General features: G+C 42.0%; 2 long non-coding RNA genes across 3 annotated transcripts in view; both read left to right on the forward strand.

Annotated features, from left to right (window-relative positions):
- LOC309857313 overlaps nucleotides 1-27,746 on the forward strand; it is a 65,351-nt gene that overhangs the window by 935 nt on the left and 36,670 nt on the right. The window lies entirely within an intron of this gene.
- LOC309857314 lies at nucleotides 288-27,398 on the forward strand. Of its 2 annotated transcripts, none has more exons than XR_014307625.1 (3): nucleotides 288-439; nucleotides 22,725-22,846; nucleotides 27,219-27,398. It is a non-coding gene; the product is annotated as an uncharacterized lncRNA (long non-coding RNA). The 2 variants fall into 2 exon arrangements; XR_014307626.1 differs by lacking the exon at nucleotides 27,219-27,398 and adding an exon at nucleotides 26,948-27,083.

The following is a 27,746-nucleotide window of genomic DNA, read 5'->3' on the forward strand; positions in this document are numbered from 1 at the left end:
GACAGCTCTGGTCCTCTTCCCCCCGGGTCTGGCCTCAGCACTGCTACGGCGGCCAGGACTGCCCCGGCGCGCAGGCCAGTGCTCGGGACGCGATGTCCATCGGCGGTAGGTGCGGGGCTCCTGCGCTCGAGTGGGCTTCAGGTTCCGACCCTCTGTCCTGCTCTTCGGTCCCTTCGGTTCCTCGGTGCTCCCGCTGGTGGCCCGGCAGAGGGCGCCAGCTCCCGATCGCTGCGCGGGCCGGCGGAGGGGAGGGGACTTGTTCGAGAGCCTCCAGGTAAGGAGCGTAGTGAATCATCCCGAGAGGGGGGACCCGATCCTCGCTCTGTGAAAGGAAGCAGGGAGTGGCCGTGGCGCTTCTGAGAAGCGGGGGCTGCCGCGCCGCTGTCCGTCGGGAAGCGGCGATTCTGTCACCCAGAGGTCTGGGGGAAAGCTCGGGAAGGTGAGGAACGTCCCTCCGCGCGGTGCCCCCAGGGCAGGGAACGGCAGCGTAGACTAAGGCCGGCAGACACTAGGACACGCAGCTGCGCGCCCTTCTCAGGGGCCGGTGGTGGGGCCAGTTTTACTCCAGCTCTGGGCGGTCCTGCTCCGGGCGGCGACGGGAACCCGGTAGCCGGCGGCCGATTGCCGGGCGGTTGCGACGGGGTGCTCCCGGCGGCCCGCGGGGTCCCGGAGCGGTAACAAAGGCGCGGCGCGGCGCGGCCACTGCTCCCACCCACTTCCGTCCCCGGCGCGCCCTGGCGCGCGCCCGCCCCGAGGTGCGGGCCGGGTCAGGATTTCCCTCTGTAGAGTTTCGGGAAGTTAGCTCCGCGGCCCGTTACGCTGGTAGGAGGGGCGGGGAAGGGGGTGACCCGCGGAGGTGCACGCCAGTGTTCAGAACTGCGACACTGCCTGTTTCCTCTCCGGACTGCACGGGCGAGTGGCAAGAGCTGCCGCGGCTCCCGCGCCCTTCCTCCGGTGCCAGGGTCGCGCCTCCGTAGGGCCCGCGCGGGTTTGAAGTCCCCGCGCGGCGCGCCCGGCCAGCCCGCCAGTCCATGCCCCTCCCTGCAGCCTCGGGTGGCGTGCGGGCTCCCGGAAGGGAGTGGTTTAGACCCCGGGGGACCGCCGGCACCCGCCGGCACCCTGAGCAGTGCTCCAGAAGGCGGTAATGGCATTACTGTGAGTTAGCGGCCGGGAGACTCCAGTCCAGGCCGCAGTCTGGGTCAGGTGCGGGGTTAAGCGCTTCTGGCGAAGGCATTACAGCTCTGGTGAAGTCTGACAGTTTATTGCACCAGGAAGTTCCTCGTGCGATAGGGGAGAAGGATGGCTGTGGGAATTAAGAGAGCTCCCTGTTTTCCCGGAGGTGGTGGGAACTTAGGCAAACCCAGCTTGCGCACAAGTCCGGTCACTGAAGTGGCCTGGGCAACATCTCCACCGCGCACAAGACGTTCAGGGCTCTGGATGCGAGACCAGAGGTGCTGCTAAGAAAAACCCAGGGCACTCTGCTCCGATGTGAAACGTCCCCCAGTGATCAGTGGATAGAATCCATATGCTTTCTTATCTGCCTCCACTCCCTTCTGCGGCGAGGAAAGGGCAGGAACTGGTTTTTTTTATAAAGTGCCTGGCGGATGAGAGACTCTTCACACACACTTTGGAAGGAACTTCACCATTTCCCACCGAGGCGTTTTTTTATTTTTTTTATTTAACAGATGAGTAAACTGAAGCGTAGAGAGTCTGGCTTGCTCTAAAGAGTGCTGTTTGCTCATCCCTGTGTCTTTGACAAAGGCTGATACCTGATTCAAGAGTCACCGTATGTGCTCTAAGCCCAGGTTGGGATTTGGTGATGTTAGGCATTGGGGTTAGGCGGACTTTCTACAGCTTGCTGGCTTTTGTTAGGACCAAGTACCAAAACGAAACCAACTTTTCAAGTTGAAGGTGTATGGCGACAACCAAGGCTTCTTCCAAAGATGCTTAGAGTTTTCTGGCAACTCCAAAGAGAGTCAGAAATAGCGGTCCTCTCTGTTGTGTCTCCTGAGGCAGGTGGGCCTGTGGTAGGAACTCTACATGGCATGAATCTCTGTTTGCCTTCCCCGTTGAAAGCAGCTGCATGCAGTTCCTACTCTGTTTAAGTGGTGTGACTGGGTGGCGGTGCTGGCTACGTGTGTAACATCAAGTGTGCCTTGGAAATATGGCCAACCTTGATTAACTGCTTAATGAGTTGAAACTCAGATGCCTTTTCGGCATCTAACAACATGATTTTATCTGTGCACATGTATGCATCACTGAGCTCATTTGTAATAGGGGCTATTGGTATTGTCTTGAATATACTTAAGATGGATTGCCTTTAAGAAAGATGTTGTTTTAAACTCTGGACTGACAGCCTGTGACTCAGAACATCCCAGGGCAGTGCCAGCTGTGGAGACAGGCACGATGGTTAAGGGCAAGCATCTGAAGTCACAATGGCAGGCTTGAAATGCCACCTTTACCATTTATAGCTCTGTAATATTGGGCAAGTTGCTCAGCCTCTCTGAACTTTGTTTTCCTCTTCTAGCACAGGGATAATAATAGCACCTCCTGATTTGAAGCTATAAGGGATAAATTTGATAATCCATAAAAAGTACTTAGTAGCACAGAGTCTAGCCTGTGGTAGCTATCTAACAAACACCAAGTATTAACCATGGTGTTTAAGAACAGATTCTTTCTTTCTTCCCTTGTCTCCTCCAAAGAGGTAAAATAGTTGGTGGTTCTTTGCCTTGAACTTGCTCTTCTTCTTAGTGAACACTGCTGTGCAATGCAGTGAGTGACTCCTCTTTTGGAATCAGTGGTTGGGGGGCAGGGCTGGTCGTGATGGAAAATTCTGTCTAGTTGCCCAAGGAATTTACCAGGGGCTCCGGAACTGTAGGGCTTTCTTCCTAATTTTACCGCTGTATAATTTTGTGGCCAGTCCTCTAGCCATTTATCTTTCCTTTAAATTTGAAGCCTGTAACCCTAATGGCCAGGATGACAGGACTTAAAGAAAAAAAAAAAAACACTCAAAACCAGACACACTGGTGTGAAGAAGCAAGGATTCTCTTTGTTCATCCACTAGCTGTTTGTAACCCTGAAGAAAAATAAGAAAAATACCGCTTCTGTGGAACTTGTGCTGGCCCAGCCTTGGCAAGAGCGAACATTTCTCTGGAAAACAGAATATTTTTCTGGAGTCTGTTTAAAGGTGAGCCACCAGATTGGTGGAAAGGGGAGGAGAGTTTGAGATACCATTTGATTGGAAAATGGCTAGACTGTAGCTTGAAAGTGGATACAAAGTCAGGCCATGCTCAGGCTCAATGACCAGTAGACAACCAGTAGAGCTAGTTCCTGTGTTATAAAGCCAGAATGCTTTAAACTTAGCAGATACAAGTGGAGCAATCCTTTTTCATGCCAGCTTGTTTTGGAAAGACCCTTTTAACATTGCTAATTTGTAGCTGTGGATTTTTCTTGTGCATTTCTCTTTCAAACAATCAGTCATGGGCAAAAGCACAGAAACCCTATAATGTCATCAAACACCACCCTTTTGGGAAAGTTGTCAGCAAGAAGTGGCGCATGGGTCTGGAGTACAGGGAAGGGTTCCATTTAAAACATCAGAGAGGTTTTACATTTGGGTATAAAATGCAGCTTTCTCCCACACTGGAAAAAGAGCTGCACGCGTGACCCAGTGACAGCACGCAAAGGGTTAGGAGCAAGGTTTCCGCTTTTGTGCGTCTCACTCCATTTGTAGCCACTTGTTGGGCCCCTGCTGCAAAGAAAGAAGCAGCTGCAGGGCATGCGCCAGACCTGCCCTGGGCTGTCGCTTCCATTGTACGGGAAGATGAACAGGCTGGCGTTATTTTGGATCACATAGCAGCTTGTTCAAAAGCATCTTGCATTCCCCAGCTGTTTCACAACTTCTTCGCATTTGGGGAGAACTTGCCAGCTGCTGGGGCAACTGTACTTACATTTGCTGCTTTTGTGCAGTAACCAAGGAAGGTAAAAATCCAGACGCCTTTGTTAAACTCTAGCCATTGTCAATAGTCTTATCTGTTTCTGCAAAGTCAATGTTATTCTAGATACAGCCCTTCATGGGAGAAGGCTTAAAAGAAAATGTCAGAATTAACATTTTTTCTGAATAAATTTCTTCAGGGATCACCAGTATGTATAGGTTTTCTTACTGAAAACCCACACAGCTTTTGTGTTTTGTTGATTAACAAAGGGATGGGTCTAATATCAAAAATGTTTTTTCAATTAGACATGTAAATCAGGTTTAACTATTTCCTTTTTTTTTTTTTTTTTTTTTTGCATGAAGTATATAAAAAAGACTGTGTGTTCAGACAAGTGCTTTTTTTGTGTTCAGAAGATTGGGTTGTTTTGCACTGGCCAAAGCCGGATGGTGTTTTGCCCACATCCCTTATCTTATCCATGACAAAACTTGAGTTTCGCATGCAGAAGCTGTTACTTATCCAAGACCTGGCTCTTTGGTTTAATTCAGCAAATCTTCTGTTGAGTGTTTACTGTGTGACAGGCCTGGAGAACACTTAAAGATGAGGAAGGGCTTGAGCCCAGCCCTGGCTGGATTCACAGTTCAGAAACCGCAGACTAGACCCATGCCGGGTGTGGGCTTTGGTGGGAGGCTGCACCTTTTCGTGTAATCCTGTTGGGAGTCAAGTGCCAGAGACACAAGGCCTTGTGTCTGTGCCCTGAACTTCTGTCCTGGCCTCAGAAGCCTTCTGCCCTCCTAATCACTGTGCACAGAAGTGGATGAATGCTCTCTAGGAGCAGCAGCATAAATCACAGCCTTTTATTAGGATCGGTCAGCTGCAATCCCTTTGTTCTATAAAAGGTTATAAAATAAGCCATATTCACTTGGATGTGTATAAAACCCAGCCTGAAGCCCCTCTAACTCTTCGGGGCTTTTGCCCTGGAAACCACTGCTGCCTCAGATCCCCGGACAACCTGTAGTTGTTGAGTTAGACCCACGGTCCTAAGCCCTTAATTCCCTCTGTGCTCCATTTACACATCCTCGTGTCTCTTACTTGGTCTTTTTTCACAGCTGTACTTGAACTGTGCAGTGTTTCAGCTTTCAGTGGGTTTTACTGTCGTTTGCATGGGCAATTCCAAGAGCTCGGTTTGGACCCGTTATCTGTCTTCTGCCAGCTCCACTCCTTTCAGAAGATGACAGTGCCCAAGTGGTTATTCCTGTTTAAGGGGGTGGAGTGCTACACTGGTCCCGGCAGATTCCAGATACAGATAGATGCTCAGAATTCACATGTCTGGTCTTTTCCACCGGGGGAACTATTGGAAGACGAGCCAGCAGCCTTGGTCACGGGGCCCATGTTGCCCCTTCACCACGGGGCTCCCTAGAGGTTAGAAATGACTCTCTCCCTGGAGGAGGAGAGGTGCTGGGCTGCCGAAGGCATCTCCTTTGGTCACAGGACTTCTCTAGTGTTTCTGGTGCCCCGGGCCTGTCCCCCACGCACATCCCCATAGCCGTCATCCAACCCCCGGACTTCGGCCCCTCCCTTCTCATCCTGGGACCCTGTGTTTCCTCTTTGACACGCTACCTCTCCTGCTCCTGCTCCTGGTGGCTGCCCAGCCATCTCCCCACAGGCCTCGGTTTCAAGTGTCTTAGGGACACTTTGCCTTGGATGCCCTTATCTCCATCTGTCATTGGTGTTTAATTGCTTCCCCCACCAGCCAGCCTGCTCTTTGACACCGGGTAGGCTATCCCTTCTGATGACTTCTGTCAGCTTTTCGTCCTGCTCATCAGGATGCCTTCTGTGTCTTCACTGCCCTGGGCTTCTGGTGCATGTCCTTGTGTCTCTGGGGGCGGCCCTGCTCTTTCTTGCTCTCTTCTCCTGGCCTCTCCCCCACCTCAGTTTTTTATTTAGGTATAATTGGCGCACAACACTACCTTACTTTCAGGTGTACAGCATAATGATTTGGTATTTGGATGGATTAAATGATGACCACAGTAAGTCTAGTGAACCTTCATGACTGCATGGCTACAGAATTGCTTTCTCCTTGTGAGGAGACCTTTAAGGACTGACTCTCTAAGCAGTGTTCAGAGGTACAATTCTTCCTCCCCTTTTTCGATCGTGCTTCTTGAGTGGGCGATCCCTTCTTCCTCATTTGTTCTTGGCCATTCGCAGGCTCTTTCTTCTGCCTTGTCGAGAGCCAGTCCCCTTTGGCTGTCACCTGCGTCAGGTGTAATAATCACATTAAATAGACTCAGTCACAGCTTTTTTTTTTTTTTAAGATTTTATTTATTTATTTGACACAGAGAGATCACAAGTAGGCAGAGAGAGAAGGGGGGAAGCAGGCTCCCTGCTGAGCAGAGAGCCCAATGAAGGACTCGATCCCAGGACCCTGAGATCATGATCTGAGCTGAGGGCAGAGGTTTAACCCACTGAGTCACCCAGGCGCCCTCAGTCACAGCTTTTATTTAGAGAAAACTTTCCCTTTAAGAAAAATGGTTCTTTGGAACTGAAACTTGGAAACACCAGTTTTGAAACTGGTCAGGTCAGGGCATTTCAAAGGCCAGAACTTTGGGGAAAATGGTTTGAAATTTATTTTGGCTTTTCTTACCCATGGCAGGACCTTGAAAGGAACTGAAACAAGGCCTTGTTTTTGGATAACCTTTCCCTTGCAGATGGAAATTGTTCCTACACAGAGCAGAATTAATGTTTACTTTTTCCCCCCAAAATTATATTTCTGAAGGATCTTGGAAGGTATTTTGGGCTTTGTGGCCAGAGTAGCTTATGTATAAGTCATGGGCGTATTAAGAATGTGCAGGGCCTCTTGTTCTAGAGGCTCCTCAGGGGTGTTTCCAAGCGGTAATTCTGTGTCCCTGAAAAGATACTGGAGAGGAAGTGTGAGGGGATCCTGGATTTGGGAACCTTTAGTTTTCTCTCTAAAGCTGTGAACGAGGAGGGGTATCTTCAGAGCAAGGAAAGGAGCGGGTTGGCTGTTGGGAGGCAGCCGGAAAGGATGTTCTTGCCCTGCCTTGAGCCAGAGCTTCAGGGATAACATCCCTGCTAGATGTTGCTCCTGCTTGATGGTGTTTGCTGTGAGTTCTGGAGTCCTTCCACCTGGTCCTCACTGCAGGGAAATTGCTCTTTCTCTGAAATTGTGTGTGTGTGTGTGTGTGTGTGTGTGTGTGTGTGTGTGTGTATGCGAATGGCTTCATTTGCATTTCTTCTTGCTCTCCTTTTTAAAAATTCCGAAAACAAGTGAAAGGATGCTTACCTGTGCCAAAATGGAGTTTGGTTCTAGAACTCCCCAATTAAAAAAGCACAGTTCTGGGAGTCCAATCTACAGGAGTTAGATATGGGAATCTGTCTACAGCACTGAGAGAGGAGCTTGTGCTAGTGCATACTGTAGCTCACCCAGACGGAGGGATGCTGCTTTAGTTGGAATCCAGATGTGGTCAGTGGGTTCAGTTAACCTAGAGAAGTTAACCGTCTCTGACAACATCTGGAGAAAAGGGTTTTAAAACTGGAATTACATAGAAATAAACAATGAAAGTAGCCCAACAGTCTGTTCATTCATTCACTTGTTTATTCAGCAAACATTTGTTAACCTCGTAGTGGTGTGTGTGTGTGTGTGCGCATACACGCGGGGGGCACGTGCATGGAAACGTATGCGGGTATAAGCACATGCTCATACTGAGAACACAGAATGAACCCTTACCCTCACAGCGCTTACAGTCTGGAGATGCATTGTCAGCCCAAACGCAAAGGAAAGCTTCAGAGGTGCTGTGTTGGGTGCATGGTCCAGGGGTAATGGAGACACAGAAGATGCAGTGGTGGGGGTGGGGCAGCTGCTGATGGGAGGATCATGGATTCGGTCCACCACGTGCCAGGCCCTGCGCTGAGGGCTTAACATGCCATGCCTCTCATCATTGGCACCATCTTGTAAGTTAAAACCCTGGGGGTTAAGTACCTCAAATGACGTGAGACAGTAAGTGGTAGTATGTGAGTTTGAACCTTCCACGATAAGTGAGAGGACATATCAGTATCTTCCTGGGTTTGCTGTCCCCTCTCCATCTGTCTCCATCACTGCTATACAAGAAGTAAGAAGGAACCGTTTTGTTAAAGGATGTGCAGTGGGGGTCTAGCCTGCGCCACCGACATATAAACGACATACTATGGGGATCGAGTTTAGACAGTTACTCTAAGTCTGCAATTATGCAGTTGCTCAGAGTATCCTTTATATTCAGTGTTTTGCCAGCTGTATTTCTAAAGAGGCTTTCTTTTCCGTCTGCCAAGCTCTGCAGAAACTGGTTGTCAGGCTTATTGTCACCCAGGAGGGACTGTGCCCCATGGCTCTCCTCCGCTTCTTGGTGCTGGGCATCGCAGCCAACAGCCTCTGGTTTCTGTCCTGCTGTTCTCAGCTGTGTCTGGGTGAGGGAAGTAGTTCACTTTCAGGCCCGTTGAAGGAAAGCGTAATTTCCTCATGAAGCAGAAGCATATCTGCACAGTATAGGCTCTCAGGAGTCTCATCTTCCCATCCAGTGGGATGTGGGCTACCTGGCTTTATCTCCCCTTTTCCGCCTTTTAAGGATGACAAGTCTGTGTTTCTGATAAAACTCATGTTTAATCGTAAAAATACCAGCTGGGCAGGTGGAGGAAACCTACCACTATTGAAGAAGAGGAGAAGCTCAAAGAGGAAGTTGGATCTGCCTTCTTCTAGAAAGATTCTCTGAGGACAATGGGCAGCCTTCTTTAGAGTGAATCACTCTGGGGCTCAAGAAGAACTGTTGACAAGCACACTCTGCTTTAGGGCTATGTCTGTATGTCCTGTTTCAGATGTAGCTCTTGATAGTGGAGCAAGTAGAAAGACAGAACTCTGTCCTTGAACTGTGTGCCGGAATGAGGAAATTCCATGGTTGAATATTTGGAAGTAAACATGCTTTTCCTTCCTTCCTATCTTTCTTTATTTCTTTCAAGACTGCAGTTTTTAGTCCATTGGATTTTAAGTTCAAAAGCTCTTAAGAAAAAGGTTAAGAACCTACATTCTTAGAAACATTGATAGACCATGAGCTCAAGTACAGAGACAATTTACTTCAAGCAATGCTAAGACTATTTCCATCCTGTTCCTAAAAATGAATTTGATATAAGACTTTTAAATAGGATTTATATATATATTTTTCATTCTGACCCCAGAATTATCCAATTATCTGTTGAAAAATGATCATCATTATCATAGACTTCTGACATTGAGTTTCCAGGAAAAAGAAAAATATATGCTTGACAAGAAAATTATATGGTAGAAAAATGTTTTGGCTGGTTATTTATGTAAACCCAACATGTGTGTGTGGTTTTTTTTTTTTTTTAAACTTCCTCATTACTTTATTTAAAAAAACTAAAAGTTTTCATCACGTGGCATTTTTTGCCGTACTTAATTCTCAGAGTGTTGGACATAAACACAAGCTGGTTACAGCAGGCAGTGAAAGCGCTGTATTTTTTTTTTCCCATGGAAAAATTAGTTCTGTCTCTAGCGTTTAGGCTTCTTACACACACACACACACACACCTTAGAGGAAACTGCAAACGTACTATGGAAAACCCACTTTCACTCTGAGCACAGATACTGGTTCTAGGTTCAAATAATACCATCTTATCTCCTTGTAGAACTAGTAACATTGATAAACCCACTCCTATTTCCTACCGGCATAACTGTGGTCTCCAGTATACATGTTCTTCTCGACTAATTCCCATTTCAGCTAGAAGTTGGCTTTCAGAATTCAGTGCTGTGTTTACATAATGATCACTCACACCTTTTTCTCCTCCAAGCTTTTTATTCTCTCTGATTGCCAAGTTCTCAGGGATTCCTGATAGTTCCTAAGAATGGCTTTTCTGTTTCATCTTGTATTTTCCAAATGGTATCCCCATTGTTATCAATTTTTAGAACAACGGGGGAGAATTGATGGGCTGTGGGAGAGTTGCCTCCATTGTGATTGGGCTTACCAAGTTCATTATCCTCATCAAGTGTGGGAAATTGGAGGATGCCTGCCTGTGGATTTAATGTTTTAGTTTCAGTATAGACCGGAAAGTGGAGACAGTTTAAAAGATGAAAAGATTGCACAATATGACAGGATTTTTCCTTCTCAAGATTTTTGTTTTCTAGGATTGTTATGATTATGATTATTATTTCCTGAAGTACCATTCATAGTCTGGTAGAACATACAGCTCTTGCTAAGAGTAAAGTCTTCTTAACAGTGAATACTTGGAAGTTTCAGTTAAAGTACTACGAAAATGACTCATTGTGAATAATCGTCATTTAAATGTAAGAGATATCGCAGTTTATAAATATTTCTGAGCACTATTTTGGGCAGGACACTGTGCTAGGCACGTTCACGTAATTAATATCCACCATTAACACTACCACCATATGTGGTAGGTAGTGTTACTTGGATTTTATGGAAGAGTTTCAAGGCTCATGGATGTACAATGACTGGGCAAAATCATTTATCTAGTGGGTGATGGGATTGAGATTTAAATATCGATCTTCCAGCTCCAAGGTCACACTTACTTTCCAGTGCACTGAGCCAATAACTACATGGTAGTTAATCACAGTGAAGGTCACCCGTATAACAGAGGATTCTGGAAGAGTAGCTTGATGCTAATGTAGTAACTTTTAAGGACTAAGAATTAATTTAAGAATTAACTATCAGCTTCCTCTCTCTCTGCCTGCCTCTGCCTACTTGTGATCTCTGTCTGTCAAATAAATAAAAAAATCTTAAAAAAAAAAAAAAGAATTAACTATCAGTTTAGGGCTGGAGTTTTTAGTGCCCTGAGTCCATGTTGGGCTTGGAGAATCAGTTCAAGCATTTGCCTACTTTTTGATGAAGACATTGATTGTTCCAGATTTGTGGCCAGCTCACTGAAAACACTGATTGTGGTTGTTGTTTTAATGCAGCATTGTCCAAAGGGCACAGCCACTATTTGTTTCTTTCTAGCATTATTAAGTATAATGTTGTCACTCTTTTCTTAACTTTCTAGTAAGGTTTCTTGTGTGTGTGGGGGGGGCAGTTTGGCCTGTGTAAGCCAAAATTTCTCAACTTTGAGTAACTTGGATAAGTTACTCAAACTTTTCTTGTTGCTACATTCCTTTATTACGTGCAGAGAAAACTTCCAAGTAGTAATTTGGGAGATTATTGAATTTTAAAAACTCATGGTTGGTCACGCCATATTGAGTGCTTAAGTCTAAAAAGGAGAAAAAACTAGTAGCTTGGTGTTAAGCAGCTATCCCCCCTGCAATGACCTCTTAAGCTTCTATATTAATAGAAGGAACGGATGACAGTGAGCAATGGAAATAATACTTAGCATCTATGTACATTTTATGGTTTCACATGCATCTCCTTTTAAATTTCTTTATACTCTATAAGATGAACAGAGCTTGTCTTCTTATCCTTCTTGTATAGATGAGAAAATTAAGGCTCACAAAGAAAAATGTTCTACTCAAGATGATAAAGGAAGCAGACAGCAGGGTTGGCTTGAAAGTCAGGTCTTCTGACTTCTGTCCCTGTTTTTACCACTCCCGATTTCAGTCAGTAACAAGTGATAGAGGTTTTGCAATGGGACTTAAAAAAATTATATTAGTCATATTTACTCCTGATATAGTTGTCATAATTTGAAACTTTGTAATAAAGGTGTCCAACTCAACCTTTCTCTGTTAATCCATTCTGAGATGTAAGGCCACAGCTGTTGGAAGAACGTAAATTACCACCATAAATAAAGCTCTTCACTAAGATTAGAAGGAAAAGTATTGGCTAGATGAATGGTGTCTCAGAATTTTCAATGATCAGAATAGAGATACTGGTATGCTTTGCTGGTGAAGATATTCCCTTCCCTATCCTTTCCGGGATGACTCCAGCAGATGTGCTGGAAAGCTTAGGTTTGCATCAGGAGCGTTCATACAGATTAGTCAGTGTGGTGGAAAAGGTAGGAAAAGCATGTGTTATTGTTCTGTGTTGGGCCACGTGCCAAGCATTGTCTACATAATCCTTCAGAGTAGCTCTTAGTGTAGTCCTAGAGATGAGTCCCTTAAATCTCAAGGAGTTTAAATCCAAGTGGTGGGGCTGATATTTTTTCCAGCTCTTTAAGATGAAAACATTAGGAGTTATTCACCTCTACCATCTCAATTCTGTGGTTTGTTTTTCAAGATTAGCTTTCCTAGAAATACCTACTCTCACTCCTGTTTAGCCTAGAAGTCAGACACAAGAGCACCAGTTATATCAGAAGGAAGAAAAAAGAAAAATTTAGCAGAAGTTGACCTGAATATGGACTGACTGTCCTTTGAGAGTAGTGTAGAACAGTGCTTCTCAGACTTTAGGATGCATTCTGATCACTGGAGGATCTCGTTCTATCTCTTATGTATTCATTGATTTTTCTCTTTCTCTTATAAAATATTGACAGAGCAGTATTGAAGTATGTGAATGTGCTTGTGAATTTGTCCTTCTCCTTGCTGTTTGATCAGGTTTTGCTTCCTGTATTTGGAAGCAGAGCTGTTAAAGTGAATAGATGTTTAGGGCTGTTATATCTTCCTGATGAACTAGTCACTTTATCATTGTGAAATGATCTTTTTTTTTTTTTTAAGATTATTTATTTATTTATTTGACAGATCATAAGTAGGCAGAGAGGCAGGCAGAGAGAGAGGAAGGGAAGCAGGCTCCCTGCCAAGCAGAGAGCCCGATGTGGGGCTCAATCCCAGGACCCCGGGATCATGACCTGAGCCCGAGGCAGAGGCTTTAACCCACTGAGCCACCCAGGCGCCCCAAATGATCTTTTTTATACCAGGTGATGTTCTTTGCTCTAAAATCTCCTAATATTAATAAAACCTCTTCAGCTTTCTTTGGATGGGTGACATCATTGTATGTCATCGTCTATCCTTTTAATCTGTTTGTGTCTTTACGTTTCACTTCTTATAGGCAGTGTGTAATTGGCTCTTGCTTTTGTTTGCAATACAATAGTATCTGTTTTCTATTTATCCCATTCTCTATTCTCTTTGCCCGTTTGCTCCTTCTTTTGGATTATTTGAGTATTTTTCACGTTTCCATTTCCTCTCCTTTGATGGGTTACCATACTGTATCTCTCTGTTCTGTTATTTTAATGGTGGCTTTAGGGTTTACAGTCTGCAGCTTTAACTTACCATAGTCTACACTTAATGAGGTTAAACCCCTTCGCATGTAAGAACCTTACAATAGTATGCTTCCATCTCAGCTGTATATTACCGTTGTCATGCACTTTACTTCTACATATTGTAATTAACTCCACATTAATTATTATTTTTGTTTTAAGAAGTTACTCCTATTTTAAAGATATTTAAATAATGAAAAATTTCAATGTTAAGTAATTGCTATTTCCAGTGCTCTTCATGCCTTTCTTATCCATATTTGTATGAGATGTCTTTTTTTTTCTGCTCAAAATGGCTTCCTTTAATATTTCTTTTTATGCAGGACTGCTGCTCATGAGCTCTTTTTGCTTTTATATATCTGATAAAGTCCTTATTTGCCTTTATATTTGAAAGCTGTTTTGCTGGATAGAGAATTCTAGATTGGCAGGGGTTTTTTTGGTTTTGTTTTGTTTTTTTAATTATTTAAAGATGTTGCTTCACTTTCTTGGCATTTGCACTATTTTTTTTTCTTTTTTTTTAATTTAAAAATTTTATTTTTTATTTATTTTCAGCGTAACAGTATTCATTATTTTTGCACCACACCCAGTGCTCCATGCAATCCGTGCCCTCTCTAATACCCACCACCTGGTTCCCCCAACCTCCCACCCCCCAGCCCTGCCACTTCACACCCCTCAGATTGTTTTTCAGAGTCCATAGTCTCTCGTGGTTCACCTCCCCTTCCAATTTCCCCCAACTCCCTTCTCCTCTCTAACTCCCCATGTCCTCCATGCTATTTGTTATGCTCCACAAATAAGTGAAGCCATATGATAATTGACTCTCTCTGCTTGACTTACTTCATTCAGCATAATCTCTTCCAGTCCTGTCCATGCTGCTATAAAAGTTGGGTATTCATCCTTTCTGATGGAGGCATAATACTCCATAGTGTATATGGACCACATCTTCCTTATCCATTCATCCGTTGAAGGGCATCTTGGTTCTTTCCACAGTTTGGTGACCATGGCCATTGCTGCTATAAACATTGGGGTACAGATGGCCCTTCTTTTCACTACATCTGTATCTTTGGGGTAAATACCCAGCAGTGCAATTGCAGGGTCATAGGGAAGTTCTATTTTTAATTTCTTGAGGAATCTCCCCACTGTTCTCCAAAGAGGCTGCACCGACTTGCATTTACACCAACAGTGTAAGAGGGGTCCCCATTCTTCACATCCCCTCAACACATGTTGTTTCCTGTATTGCTAATTTTGGCCATTCTAACTGGTGTAAGGTGATATCTCAATGTGGTTTTAATTTGAATCTCCCTTGCACTGTTTTTGACAAAATCTGCTATCCTCTTTATTTTCATTCCTCTATAGTGTGTTCTTTTTCTCCATTTGCTTTTAAGATTTCTTTTTAACTGCTGGTTTTGAGCAATTTGATTATGCTGTGCCTTGGTATAGTTTTCTTCATGTTTCTTGTGCTTGGGTTAGTCAAGCTCCCCTCCCTCTCCCTTTTTGGACTTTATATTTTTATTAGGTTTAGAAAATTTTTAGTAATTTTTTGCCCCTTCTCTCTAATGAATGCTACAGTTACATATATATTAAGTTGCTTTTGCTGTCTCCACAGCTCATTCATGTTCTGGTGGGGTTTTTTTATTGTTTGTTTCATTGTTTTTTTAAATTCCTTTTTAATTTTTTTAATTTTGAATGTTTCTACTGCTATGTCTTCAAGTTCACTATTTTTTTTGTATGTGATGTCTACCTGTCATTAATTCCATCTAATATCTGTTCATCTCACACATTGGAGATTCATCTCTATTAACTGAATTTGTGTTTTTATATATTCATGTCTCTGCTAAAACTGAGAGTACCCATCCTTGTCTGCTCATTCTACTATCTGTCTTAATTCTGGGTCAGTTTCAATTGATTGTCATTTCTCCTCATTAGGGATTGAATTTTCCTGTCTGTGCCTGGAACTTTTTGACTGAATTGTAGATATTGTGATGTTATATTCTTGGGTGCTGGATATTTTTGTGTTAATACAAATATTCTTAAGTTTTGTTTTGGGACATAGCTAAATTAGATGGAGACAGTTGATTCTTTTGTGTCTTGCTTTTTAAGTCTTGTTAGGTGGGACTGGATTAATGCTCAGTGTGGGGCTAATTATTCCTCACTACAGAGGCAAGATCTTCTTGAGGACTGAATGCCTCTGAATTATGAGGTTTTCTAGTCTGTTTGGTAGAAACAGGTACTGTTCTTGGCCCTGTGTGAACACCAGTCAGTATTACCTCTAATCCTTTCAGGTATTTTTTCCCCTAGCCACAGGTAGTTTACTCACACATGCACTGATCAGTACTCAGCTAAGTTCTCAGGGGTGACTGAGGATTCTGAAGTTCTCTCTGTGTACAGTTCCTTTCTGCCCTCCAAACTCTTTGTCTTCCAACTCTCTCAGTTCTGTATCCTCAACTCAGAAAGTCACTGGGCTCTTCCTCTGTTTTTCCTCCTATGTCATTGCCAGGAAATCTCTTAAGACAATAAGATGAGACAATCCTAGGTTTGCCTCATTTACTTTCTGATGTCCTGTTTCCTAAAAACCATTTTTTCACATACATTTTCTTCTTCCTTTCTTTTATTGTCTCAGACAAAAGCAAAAATCTGTTTTCTATTACTTCATCTTGGCCAAACCTGGAATTTTTAATAAAATTTCGATTCTATTCAGTAGGTTTTGGTTGGGGCCTGAGAGTCTGTGTTTCTAAGAGATTTTCCAATGATATTATTGATGCTTCTGGGAATAGACTACTTGAGTAGTCAGTCTCTAACTATTCAACAGAAATATAATGTGAGCCACATAGCCAATTTTACGTTTTCTAGTAGTCACATTGAAAAAATTAAAAGAAACCAGGGGAAGTTAATTTCAATAATATATTTTCTTAACCCTTCAACCCCAAATGCTATCATTTCAACATGTAATCAAATAAAAATATTTGTGAGACTTTTTTTTATTGCAGTGAGTCTTAAAATTTTGTGGGTATGTTAGAGTTATAGGAGATCTAAATTCAGATGCCACATTTTCATCTGAAATACTTGGTCTATATTTAGATTTCATAAAATTCATAGTTGAAAAAGTAGATTTGTGTAACAAAGTTCCAAACATACTTAAGTTTTCCAGTAACTTAATCAGGTGCCAAAAACCATTTTCCTTTAATATTTGCCATTTTAATTGACTAATTAATGTTTTTTAGAAAAATTGATGTCATTTTTTGAAACAAAAGTTACCAGTTTTAAACCTGTGTCTATTTTTCTTTTAAGATTTTATTTTTATTTATTTGACAGACAAAGATTACAAGTAGGGGAGAGGCAGGCAGAGAGAGAGAGGAAGCAGACTCCCTGCCGAACAGAGAGCCTGATGTGGGGTTCAATCCCAGGACCCCAAGACCATGACCTGAGTCGAAGGCAGAGGCCTTAACCCACTGAGCCACCCAGGTGCCCCAACCTGTGTCTGTTTAAGCTATATAAATTCATTAACTTTTATGCCAACTCAGAATTGTTAACATTAAATTCAAAGAGATATTGTAAAAATTAAAAATGAACTCTAAATTTAAAAATCTCCATAAAGTGTTCTTCAAGTTTTTCTTATGGATTTTGAAGACAATTTATATAACACTTTTGCTTTCAATTAGATCTTCTGCATATTGATGCGAGTTAGAAAGATATATAAAACATTATTTTTGATTTATGAAAAGTATCAATTTTGATTTACATTTTCATACTTCTTTGACAAGGTCATAAATAAGCTTTTCCTTTTATTGGAGCTTCCAGTTTATTTTATTTTATTTTTTTTTAAGATTTTATTTATTTATTTGACAGAGAGAGCGAGCACAGGCAGACAGAGTGACAGGCAGAGGCAGAGGGAAAAGCAGGCTCCCCGCCGAGCAAGGAGCCTGATGCGGGACTCGATCCCAGGAGGCTGGGATCATGACCTGAGCCGAAGGCAGCCGCCCAGCCGACTGAGCCACCCAGGCATCCCTGGAGCTTCCAGTTTAGCTTGTTCATATGCAGTGTGATATCTCTTGAGAAAACAAAAATCACGCTGCCTTTTTATTTTCTTTGTTTTTATTGAGTGTTTGGCAAGATTCTTTTTGTTAAAAGAAAATCTTGAACTTGCATTAACTACAGGGTAAATCTTAGTAGAACTTTTCCATGACCCAACCAAAGATCTACTTGCAGAGAAAACATGATTATTGCATTAATTATTTTCCATTTCTTTCAGCAATTCTATAAACTGATGGTAATTCATTGCATTTTTGTGTATATACTAAACAAGTTTACCAATGATATCCATGACAGTTTTCAGGCTGTGCTTTAGGAAACTAGCTACAAGTTAATATCAAATAGTAGAATGAAGCACTAAGAGAAAAACACCAGTCTGCTATTTTAAAAGATTAGTAAGTTTGGATTTTTTGACTCAACATAGCTGGAGCACTTTTATGATAGAAGCTTTATGTTTTCATATCTAGTGAAAATTCTTCTTTGACAGATGGAAAAGATTCAAAAGTATCTATGCGATGAGTTCAGTTTTTTTCAGCTATGAATTGACAACATTTTTTATAAGTTGGAAGTCTTTTTGAGACAAAAATGTACCCAAAGTACTAATTTGGCAATGTCTCTTAAATTGTATGACTCATCCAAAGCTACAGAAAACTTCTTGTGATTTTTTTAAATTTTGAATTTATTTATCTTTGATATTATTAGAAAGATCTTGTTTTCTCTGGGCAGTTACTTGGTTGTTTAATTTAAAATCTTTCACTTTTTGTGCAGTATACTTTTTTAATTTTTTCCTCATAATTTTCCAACAGAATTTCCATATAATTTTTTTTTACCATCTCTCCGTGTGTGTGTGTGTGTGTGTGTGTGTGTGTGTGTATTTGTTGTTATTGTTTAAGAATCTGAGATGTTTTATAGCTGGCCAAAGTTATAAGCTCAAATTTTGTTAATCCTTTAAAATTTTTTTGTTGGTCATTTAATTCTGATTTCAGGAGACTAATTTCACTGCTCCCTTTTTGATTATTGAAAGGAAATTTTGTATCACATTCACTGTGTCTTTGCTGAAATTGTCCTTTAACAATCTGCTTAATTATCTACTAAATTGTCTGCTTTATCATCTTTGATTGATACAATTAACAGCCTTTTTATTTTTCTCTGCTACAAAAAATTGTAGTTGGTATTGATCATGACATTTTTTATTTCTTTCAGTCCCTTTTTTCCCTTACTGTTCTAATTATAGTCCTAGCTTTTGTATCTCCACTTGGTTTTTTAATCAATAGAAAATTTGATTTAAATTGTTCTTGTCTTAAATTTGAAAATTTGATATTTACCTTATAAGCTAGAAAAGTAAATTATACATTTCATTAAAACACATTTTAATTTACTTACTAATTAGGAGTTACATAATTATCACTGTAACTTGTGCTGTCTGTATAAAATATTCACATAGACACATTACAGTGTATAGAAGTATATAGGGGGAAAAAAATCATTTAAATGGAATCATCAGTTATCTTAACACCAGGTAGATCAGCAATGTGCTTATGGGTAGACTCACACAGGGCAATAGACCAATACCGTCTTAGGCAATAGAGCATTAAAAGTCAAATGAAATCTTATTAAGGTGATACATTTGTGCTTAATGCAGAAACGTTTTACACTACTTCAGTTTTTTAAAACAAAATTAATTAAAATGCTCAGTTTCTCAGTGGTTCTTGCCACATTTTAAACATTATGCAGGACAGGGCAGGCCAGGGGCTGGTTTGCATTTAAATCTAGAGACCTTGTAGCAACACCTAGATGGGCTCTCAACTTTCTTGCGCTGCAGCTGCTTCCTCCTTATCTGGCCCCATGGCACTGGGCATTTTAGGAGTGTAGCAAAGGAAGTCTTGGATAACTAGTGGTCTCCAAAGGGTTGGACAGCCTCCCACCGTGTGAGGCTATTAGAACAAGTCTCAGAGCAGGAATTGTGACCTCAGGGACAGTCTGTGAGTTGTAATGTTGGGCCAGGGCCAGGGTGAGATTTGTAGGTCAGCTGAATTGGTCTTCCTCTTCCCGTGGGCTACTGACTGATGACCCCTGGAGCAATCTGACCTGGACGTGGTTGGACGGGAATTCTGTCAGCAGAGGTCGCTTTCCCATGGTTCTGGAAAGAACGGTTGCATTTTCCCACCATGAGTGAGAGTGGATAGGGGAAGCTTGCCCTTAGCTAAGTGGGCTAAGAATGTTTTCACAGCTCCATTCGCATGAGTGATCACGGGCTATGAAAGGACACCTGAAAAACATGAAGGAAATGGAATGGTTGATTCATGAATTAGAAGATGACGTAGGACGTTCTAAGAGTCAGAAACCACCTTGTGAACCAGGATGTTCTCAGAGCAGGTAGACCCGATGCTGCTGGAGGCCACCTTGCTAGCACCAACTGGCTAAATGCTGCAGTTCTCTTCTTTTTGTTTTTTGGGTTTTTTGTTTTGTTTTTGTTTTTCCAGTTTATATCCTGAACATCTCTGTTTGGGAGTGGGTTGGCTCTATTTTCTGTTTCAGTACTATCATCACAGAAGTTAGGATTTCCCTGACCCTCATCAGCTTGCTGTTACCTCCCACCTGCATGCTGTGTGCTTTGTATGGTGCTGTACATTGAGATAGGCCTTAATCAACAGGAACGTGTTACTTACATGACCTAACATGTATGCTCAGTACCACCAAATGACATGCTGGAATCACAAAAAAGTTGAGAGAAGAGTTTATTTTTATTTTCTATCATTTCTACTCCCCTCCCCCCATGTTAGAGATGAAGAAACAGATTCATAGTGAATGAAACTCATCATACACTTCAGCTCACCTCATGATGGTTCTAAAGAAAGTAATAAAATCTAGCCCCAAAGTCTTCAGCTTTTTGAGGTGTAAGTATTGTTGCATTGATGTGGTTACATTATTTTGAAGTGTGTCCCCTGAAGTCACACAGGATAGAGATGTTACTAGCTTTGCGCTGATTTCTTCTGTAGGCACCCGATGGCCAGCCTTGTGGAGAGGCAGCAAGCACCCTGAGCTGGCTGGCCCCTGTCCCATTCTGACACCATCTGGTCACGTAGCCTTGGGCAAGTCACAGTCCACTTGCCCAGTCTTATTTGTTTATCAGGATAGGAATCAGATTATGACACTATTTCCTAGACCATTCCCCTGAATATCCGCGGCCTTTGATGTTCCTCCAGTGTATTCTGATAAGTTGGAGGAATGTTGTGTACTCTAGATTACTTCCATGTTGGGTATTTAAAGCTCATCAGCACATTTGGGGCTGTCGTTGTGGAGTAAAGAAGACTGATTAGGCTTATCTAACCTAGCATTTTCTAAAGTCTTTGATCATGGAATCTCTCTCCCTTTTTTTGGAGGAACACTCTTAAATATATTGGAGTTCCTTGTAGTATGTAGGTTGGGAAACAGTGGAATGAATCAGGGTTCGCAAACTATAGCCTGAAGGCGGAGGCTGGCTTGCCACCTGTTTGTGTAAATAAAGTTTTATTGAAACAGTCCCACCTATTCATTTACAGATGGTTCACATTACAGTGGCAAAGTTAGAGAGTTGCCAGAGACCTCAGTGGCTCACAATATCTCAAATATTTGCCATCGGTTGCCACCTGCCAACTCTGGCACCAGATGATTATTTTCTAAACATCACAGTGATTGATGAATGTGGCTGAAACAAATCAGATGGTAGATAAGTGCTGATAATGAAAAAAAGAGTTTTGTTTTCCAGAGGCGACACATTTTTAATGGTTCCTGTTAATTCTGTTAGTGGGTATTACTTCTGTAACTCATTAATAGCATATTTGCTCAGCTGTTTTGATGTATCTACTTTAGGTTGACCCTGTCTGCTATATATAGATGAAGCGCACACACAAGGGGGCATGTGTAACTTCTTAATTTTATCACGGTATGAACTCTGTTCTTTACTATTGCAATTGTAACATTCATAAATCTCTATATTTTGTTCCACCTGCTTACCACCTTTTATCTCAAATTTTGTGACATGTGGATACTAAGTACTGCTACCCTTTTGTCTGCCTCTTTTTTTTCCACTTGTCCGTCTTTCAACTTTCTCAGCTATGTCTTTACTTTTTAAAGTATTGACGTTGATAACATCTGCCTTCTCTGACTGGCACAATTTGCTTTTCTTATTTCCTAGGTTGAGTCTCAAGGTTACAAGCCAATGAGTGTGTTCATGTAAATACTGTTTGTGTCAGAGCCAAGTAGGGTACTATAATTGTACTTTCTACACTGTAATTCCAATATCACAACTATAGCATCACTCAAAGGAGGAAATTTCTAATGTTGATTTCAAATGGTTTCCTCTGATAAGTTTCACCAAGTGCTCAGAATCATGGCTCATTTGGATCACATCACATTTTGTTGTTGGCAGTTGTCCCGGAGTTTTTAATTGATCTGACATTTTCCCCCTCCCTTTTGAGGGAAGACCCACGTTTCCTTTACTGTATCCCTAATAATCACTAGGTTTTAACTCATTTGTTTTTTGCTCAAAATAAATACATTTGTCTCAAAGATGCTTCCTAGATCTGCTCCTGCTCATTTTCCTGGAATGCTGGGCTTTGTTCTATCATTCTTGTATGCTATATTTCCCCTTGTTTTTTATTCTCATTTTGGTGGAATATAATCTCACATGACTTCCTCAGATTGGAGTAAATTTTTTGAGTCTTGTATGGTTGAAAATGCTCTTTACTATGATTGGTATGGACTTAGATGTTTGAAATAATTTTTTTCTCTAAATGTCCAAAATTTTGCTAATGTGAAAAACCCCGTGCTGGTCTGATTATTTTTTTTTAAATCTTTTTTAATGATTTTTTTTTTCCTTTTGGAAGCTCCTACAGTTCCTCTCTTTTTTTCTTCATTCCTTAATACTCTGCGATTTCATAGTCTAGTATGAGCTTTTTCTCATTTATTGTATTTGTCTGGGTATGAGCTTTTTCTCATTTATTGTATTTGGTTGTCAGTGGTGTATCAGGTTCTTTTTGGGAGACAAAAATCAAACAGGAATTTGGGCAGTGGAAGTGTAAAGAAGTATTAATTAGTAGTGAGGGATTTACTACTAAGGGGTTAGCAGGGGATTAGCTACTAGGGGGAAAAGAGAATCAGTAAAAAATACAGGAGTGGCTGCCTGCTTGTGATCTCTCTCTGTCAAATAAATAAATAAAATCTTAAAAAAAAAAAATACAGGAGTGGCAGATACAGGGAACAGCTGCTCCCTCTAGGACTAATGCAAGATCAGATTGGCAAGTCACTGCCCCTTGCCTCTCCCCAAACAAAGCTGAGAGTCATCCCTTGGAGAGGGAGTGCCTCGTGGCCCACTGGTACCAGAGCAGGTGGATGAGGTCCAGGAATTCCCCCCGGGCCCCTGCCCCAGGGTGCCTACCAGCCTTGCTGGGTGCCTGCCTGCAAGTTCTCACTGGAACCCTCACAGGCATGCTGCTGTTACACCTCGTGGGAAGCCACCTGTGGGGTGCCTGCCAGACTCTGGAATCCACCTGCAAGGTGTTCAGACTGAGACTCATTGGTATGCATGTTCTAGGGCATTCTATGTGTTCTGACCATTGGCACGGGAGGATCGTACCTAAGAGAAGTCCCTTCCTCCTGCCTGATGTCCGCTGGCAAAGGAGAAACCTTTCCCATGTCCAGCTCCAGTATCATCAGGTAGGGAAATGGGGTGGACGGGTGGCTGAGTGGCAATGCAGGGACAACTGGCATGAGCTTGAAGTCCAAACACCTGTCTGTCTTCCACTCTGGGAAGTGTTCTTATATTATTTCTTTGATCATTTCTTCTTTAACTTTCTTTCTTTCTTTCTTTAAAGATTTTATTTATTTGACAGAGAGAGAAAAAGAGATCACAAGTAGGCAGAGAGGCAGGTGAGGGGGCGGGGGAGAAGGCTCCCCTCTGAGCAGAGAGGCCAATGCGGGGCTCGATCCCAGGACCCTGAGATCATGACCTGAGCCAAGGGCAGAGGCCTAACCCACTGAGCCACCCAGGCACCCCAGCTTCTTTTCCTTTCTTTCTTCACTTTCCTGTGGTCTTCAGAACTTCTCTTAGTCAGATGTTAAGCTTCTTGAATTAATCCTTCATCTTTTTAATCATGTCTTTCATTTTTCATCTCTTTGTCCTTTTGCTCTGTGTTCTGAGAGATTTCCATAATTTTAACTTCTAACTCTCCTATTGCGGTTTTTACTTAGCAACAATATTTTTAAACACCAGTAGCTCTTTTTATTTGTTTGTTTTCAGATTGTGTATTTTTCAGGCATTCTGCATTCTGTTCTTTTTCTGGTTGTATGTTGTTCTACTAATATTCATCCTCTCAAAATGTGTGCAAATCTTTTGTTTCCTGATGACTGATTGCCTCTTTTCATGAATGTAAGTTTATACATTTGAGAAAGTTGGGTCAGACTACCTGAGTTCAAATCACAGCCCTGATAATATAGTAGTTATGTGACCGTTTTAAGCCTGAATTTCTGCATCTATAAGGTAGGAATGATGATAGTATCTATCTCAAGCATTAAGTGAGATAAGACATGAAAAGAATTTAGCACAGAGGCTTTGGCTATTATTATTTATAAATACGCCATGTTATTTTAAACTGGCCATAACCCATTTAATTATTGCTTTAAAATCACTTATGATCTGTAAAATACTCTTTCTTTTATTATTTTTTAAAAAAAGACTTTATTTATTTACTATAGAGAGAGAGAGAGCATGCGAATGTGAGTTGGGGGAGGGGCACAAGGAAGAGGGAGTGAGAGAATCAAGCAGACTCCCCACTGAGTGTGGAGCCTGGCAGTGGGACTAGACTTGCAACCCTGAGATCATGACCTGAGCTGATCAGACTGTTCCACCCAGGAGCCCCGCTTTCTTTGATTCTTTAATACAGCTACTGTTTCTGCTACTGCCACCATAGATATCTTCAAGCAGACATAATAATTAGCAGAAATCAATTTAGGACAAAATAATGACATGGGGTTTTGAAGGCATTTAAAATTCCCATTCCTTGGATTTTATTCCCAACTTTTAAAATTTTGATAATGGGTAAGCTAACAGAAAAATGGGAAGAACAGTTCAGTGAATTGTACGCTTCCTTTTCATTCACCTAGACTGACTCTCCATTATTACATACAATTTTTCCCATGTAGAGCCATTTCAATGTAAGTTGCAGATACCATGAAATTTATCCCTAAACATGTCAGGCATTTCCTAAGAATAAAGACAGTCCCCTCTTAACCACAATGCCAGTATTACCCTGCTGAAAATTGACATTTATTCATCAATATTATATGACATACAGTCCCTTTACACATTTTTCCAGTTGTCCAAAAATATTATTTATGCTCTCCCTGTCCATTTAGTGTTCATGCATTTCTTTTGGTTAATGCTTCTTCAAGCTCTGCTGCTCAAGAATAGAGCTTTTGCAGCTTTCTGTTTTTAAGGAAACTGTCCTTTCTTTCCAAACTCTGGACGAGTAGTCACGACCTATGTCCCACATTCTGGGTTTGTCTCCTTGTCTCCTAATGATTAGATTCAGGTTGAATACCTTTGTTCAGAAGTGATGTTGTGCACGTAGTTAATCGCATCAGGAAGCAGGTATAATTAGGTCATTCCTCCTTGGGTACCTCCAAGTTTGGTCGCTTGGGTGAAAATCTTAATATCTCTCTATTTTTTTTAAAAGATTTTATTTATTTATTTGACAGAGAGAGAGAGCTCACAAGCAGGCAGAGAGAGAGGGGGAAGCAGGCTCCCCGCTGAGCAGAGAGCCTGATGCAGGGCTCGATCCCAGGACCCTGAGATAATGACCTGAGCTGAAGGCAGAGGCCTAACCCGCTGAGCCACCCAGGCGCCCCAACATCTCTCTATTTTTAAAGGGGCTTTATAATTTCCAGATTCATGGGCTTTCCTTGCCACAAATTTGGAGCCCGGCATTTCTTCTGGACCCTAGTTCCTTTTTGTGGGAACGGTGCTTAGATATCAGGATCTGGGTACCATGTGTGCTCTTTGCTGATGTGGTGTCCTCGTTTCGAGGCCTTTGCTGTAGACCGATCTAGGAGATGAATTTAAGAAAAAAGTTACTAATTCATACCGATACTATCCCATTCAAATCCACCTTCACTGGGCCCTTCCTCACGTTTCCCTAATACTGCATCTATATCTCCCTTTCCCATGTTGAAAACCTGGGTTGCCAAGAGGAAGTGAATGTTCAGGCATTTGCTTTACGCTACCTACAGACACATAAAAGAGCATCTGAATTTCAACACCAGTGGTGTCACCACCAGCAGACTAGGAAGTACGTGTAACCATTTCTTTTTTTTTTTTTTTTTTAGATTTTATTTATTTATTTGACAGAGAGAAATCACAAGTAGATGGAGAGGCAGGCAGATAGAGAGAGAGGGAAGCAGGCTCTCTGCTGAGCAGAGAGCCCGATGCGGGACTCGATCCCAGGACTCTGAGATCATGACCTGAGCTGAAGGCAGCGGCTTAACCCACTGAGCCACCCAGGCGCCCCGTGTAACCATTTCTTGTAGTTTTTTTTTTTTTTTTAAAGATTTTATTTATTTATTTGACAGAGAGAAATCACAAGTAGATGGAGAGGCAGGCAGAGAGAGAGAGAGGGAAGCAGGCTCCCTGCTGCGCAGAGAGCCCGATGCGGGACTCGATCCCAGGACCCTGAGATCATGACCTGAGCCGAAGGCAGCGGCTTAACCCACTGAGCCACCCAGGCGCCCCCATTTCTTGTAGTTTTTAAATAATCACTAGATCTACTCAAGGTGTATAATCCAAAAGCACTCTGCTACAAAGTTACTTGAATTTATTCTCTCTTTTCTTTCTTAGAATTTCAAGTTGTCACATATTATTCTGATTAAGCAAACATGGGGCTATTCTCTTTAGCTTTTTTATTACTCTTTTTGTAATTGCTTTTGGATATTTTCAGGATAAATCACAGTTTAAGGTCCTGGGTAAGTTGGGGGAGCTAATGTGTTTACCCATCTCTCAATTGATCAAACATCTCTTTATTGATCAAACATTGGTTTTTTATTACTGAAACAGTTTCTAGAAGTGGAGAGAAAGCAATGGGTATACAGTTAATAAAGTTAATTAACTTTGAGTTCTCCTTCAGACTTAAGCGTATATTAATCAGCTAACAAATACAGCCCGAGGCACAGAGTAGATCATAGACAAAATGTGTTCTTTAAAGTTTGGTGTGATGAATTGCTGTGTTTTTTATTCCTATTTTAAAATTAGAGTGGAGTCAATTCTGAAAGATATATTTTTTTTAAGATTTATTTATTTGAGAGACAACGAGAGCATACATGTGGGCAGGGGAAGAGGTAGAGACACTCAGGCCGACTCTTGGTTGAGCTGGGAGCCCAATGAGGCGTCGAGCTCAGGACCTGAGATCATGACCTGAGCTGAAATCAAGAGTCAGATGTTTAATTGACTGAGCCACCCAGGCACCCCCCAAAAGATATTTTGAATCCTAATCTGCAATAAGAATTATATCTATGAACTAAACACACTATAAGATTCAAGAAAACATGCCTTTATAATAGAATAAAAGTAAAATATAGATTTCCATTCCATCTTGAATATAATAATGACAGGAGGGTCTTGGGCTGAAATGGAACCAGAGCTCTAGCTTTCACAAAGAGAAAAGGCACACAGCACACATTAGGTCAGACTTAGAAGTTTACATGTTTGAGTATGAGAATTTATAATTACTCATTTTTTTAAAAAGATTTTATTTATTTATTTGACAGAGAGAGAGATCACAAGTAGGCAGAGAGGGAGAGGGGGAAGCAGGCTCCCTGCTGAGCAGAGAGCCCAATGTGGGGCTGAATCCCAGGACCCTGAGATCATGACCTGAGCTGAAGGCAGAAGCTTAACCCACTGAGCCACCCAAGTACCCCTATAATTACTCATTTTCAACTAGCTGTATGACCAAGCAATTTAATCAAACCCTCATACTATAGTTTATGGTTGTCATTGTAACAAATTGCTATAGACTCAAATAGTTTTCATCTCTTACAGTCCTGGAAATCAGAAGTCCAAAATGAATTTCAGGGGGACTGAAATCAAGATGCCAGCCAGGCCCCTTCCTCCTGGAGGCTCCTAGGAGGAATGTTTCCTTGTCTTCTTCAGCTTCTAGTGTCTGCTTGCATTCCTTGGCTTGTGTTCCATTTTCAAAACATGTCACTTCAGTGTCTGTTCTCACCCTCACCCCACCTTTAACTCTGGAGTCCGTCTCCCTTGGCCTCCCTCCTTTAAGGACACTGGAGATAATGTTGGGTTCATCCAAATAATGCAGGATCATTTCCCCATCTCAAGATCCTCAAGTTTACGACATTGGTGAAGTCCTTGCCATATTAGATGACGTTCACAGGTACCAGGGATGGAGACATGAATATCTTTGGGGGGACATTTGTAGCCTGCCATGCATCCCTTTTTCCTTTTGACCATGAATATTTATGCAGATTATGTTATCTTTGACTGTACTGCAAAATCTCTTTGGGAGAGTTGCAAATTGAAGGAGAAAATTCCCTCCTACCCACCCCCCCA

This window comes from Mustela nivalis (genome assembly GCF_964662115.1).
Source record: "Mustela nivalis genome assembly, contig: HAP1_SCAFFOLD_1196, whole genome shotgun sequence".
Classification (NCBI taxonomy): domain Eukaryota; kingdom Metazoa; phylum Chordata; class Mammalia; order Carnivora; family Mustelidae; genus Mustela; species Mustela nivalis.